At 35.0% G+C, this 2,716-nt stretch overlaps 1 long non-coding RNA gene across 1 annotated transcript in view; it reads right to left on the bottom strand.

Moving 5' to 3' along the window:
- Positions 1-1,511, bottom strand: part of LOC107637731 — a 7,978-nt gene extending 6,467 nt beyond the window's left edge. Inside the window, exon 1 of the long non-coding RNA XR_001619485.2 lies at positions 1,502-1,511. This is a non-coding gene — a long non-coding RNA (uncharacterized LOC107637731). The remainder of the gene's footprint in view (positions 1-1,501) is intronic.

A 2,716-nucleotide genomic window follows, 5' to 3' on the forward strand; every position in this document is an offset into this window, starting at 1 on the left:
GGTATGATATTGTTTTTGATGTTACCTGAAACAGATTAATACAGTATACAGTATAGAGTAAAGTCAGCTAAGTGTGCTAAGAGTTAGTTATATGAGCTGGAGGTTAGTTAAAATCACTATACACTCGCTATCTGTCCATTAGGTTGCTATATATAGTTGGGTTTTGTAACTAACTAACTACTTGAACATTTCACTCATCTATTATAAAAAAAAATTCTCTCTCTTCTCTCTACTTCTCTTGTTGTTCTTTCACTCTCTTCTCTTTTCTACAGAGCCTAGTATCTTTCACAGATGATTAGGATCTGAACACAAGATACAAACTCCTTCTGGTGAGAATTCTGACGTCTTCCTCCTGAGTGGCAAACCGTCTAAGGTGTTGAGTGAGGATGGTGGGTGTTACCTATAAGGGACTCTATTGTCTAAGTAGCAAAGGATTTATGTAGGTTTTTGAGTTATGGGTTGAGAAATACTTGAATTTGGTGGATATTTATATAGTTGGAGTGATAGCTTTGTAAACACTTTTGTAACTTTTCCTCTTATTCTGGTGGGTGATTATTCTTCTCTTTTATCCAGGAATTGTTAAGATCTCATATTTAAATAGATGGAAGAATTTGTAGGTCTATTTAAGATTCTACATTCTAAGTCGGTCCTATGAGGTTGGATGAGTTAGTAGAGTGGATTTGGACTTTGTAGAATGGGCCTTATTCATTTTGAGTATGGCTTCGAGTTGTGGGATAGGGTATGAATAATGCTCCTGCTTGAGGCTGACCTCCTTCGAGTCAGACTCAAGCAAAGACAAGTTATCCTTGAATCTTTCTATTGTCATTTTATGCAAGTTAGTCTAGTTAGTGTCTCGACGTGATTTGAAGAGACAGGTTAGGAGACTCGACGTGATTTTAAAACTGATGTGACGTTTTCGTATTCTGTAACCGTTCGCGTGTCTTTTCGGTTACATTAGTAACCATACACAGTGTGATGACCATCCCAACATAATACCACGCTTAAGAAATGGCATTCCTATTAGAAAGGACATTACATGAACTTTCTTATTATTATCTATTTAATATGGACCTTTACGATGTTAACTCATTGACAGCTATAAGAAAAAGCCAATATATATTTTTTTCTACTCACAGTACAAAATATCTCTAATAAAATATATATTGACATAACTATTAATACCAAGGTTCTGAAAACTGGATCGGACTGGCCGGTTTGACCAGATTAACCTGGAACCAGTCATATGGCCGATCCGGTTGACCTCTAAAACCTCTTTACAAAAAATCGGTTAAAAACCGGTCGAACCGATAAACAGAACGAATTGGATGGGTTTTTTGAAACTCCGATTTTTTTTAAAATAGCCCAAAACAGCATCGTTTTTTGTGCCAAAAAAAACACAAACCCTCAACCCACTAACCTATCCCACCAAATCACTCAGCACTCAGCAGTTACCACGCCTCCCTCAACCCTACTTTCATTTTCCTCCAACGAGCAGAAGGACTCCACCATCCCTACTACAATCGACGCTGGCAGTGAGCCAGTGACCACCAGCGGTTGCCACCCTCGTGATTCGAAGTGTCTGTCAACGTCATCGTCGTCTGGCCTTTGGAAGAACACACACGACACACAACACAGTACAGCTATCAGCGGTGTTGTCGTCTTGAACTCTGAACTCTGAAGCTTCTAGCGTCGGCGTTGTCTAGTCGTCGGCTTGTCGCCCTGGTCGTTGGCTTCTGTCAACGTCGTCTTCGAGCATCTGTTCCGCCACCGTGAACCGCGGTGAGTTATTGGATTTTCAATTACTTTTTTATTTGGTTAATTAATTGTATGAATTGCTAGTTGCTGCAGTGAGGAATTCAATTCAGATTTGAGTTTAGTTAATTTTTTTATTTTGTTAATTATATGTATTGATAGCTTGATGCAAACTTCTTCTTCTGCTTTTCAATTTTTTTACTTTTGTTAATTATGTAAATTACTCATTATGTAATTCTGAATTTTACTGAGCATAACTTTGATATAAGTTCAATTTTGGGAATTTGGATTTCGAATTTTGCTATATAAGTTCAATTCTGCCATTTGAATTTTGCTGATATAATTTTGAATTTTGAATGCTGTATGAATTGATATAATCTTCTGGATTCTGAATTGCTTCCATTCTGAATTTTGCTATAATTGTTGTATGTAATTTGTAATTTGGATCTCTAGATTTTGGATTCGGACTCGCTTCTGAAGCTATGACAAATCCCTCACCCGATTCAATCAATCATGGTATTCATGGATGTTCCTGCATTGAACTGCATATTTTTCTTTTTGTTAATCTCTTTATATGTTGTGTTCTCTCTGGCTGCATAAAGTCACTCTTGGTTTATGGTAGAAATTTCTAGAATTAGGTAATTGTTGAGAATGTAGTTTAGAGAGTTTTTTATTTTTATTTGTACCATTTGTTTCTAAATAATGAAGGGACCTTGTGTTAATTATTATGAATATATCATCCCTATTAGTGTTTTTACTGAGTATCTTAATGTATCTAGTGTTAGTGTTTTTAAGAAAATTGCTAAGGTATAACATCTTTTAGTCTCATGTTGAGGTATAATTCCAAAATTATTTTCATATTAAAATTGTTTGACTAAGAAATTATTGAATTCAAATATTTAAAATTATATATTAATTTTTTAATAATTTTATTGTATATTTAATTATATTGGTTTAATTACTT

Source organism: Arachis ipaensis, chromosome B04 (assembly GCF_000816755.2).
Source record: "Arachis ipaensis cultivar K30076 chromosome B04, Araip1.1, whole genome shotgun sequence".
NCBI lineage: Eukaryota > Viridiplantae > Streptophyta > Magnoliopsida > Fabales > Fabaceae > Arachis > Arachis ipaensis.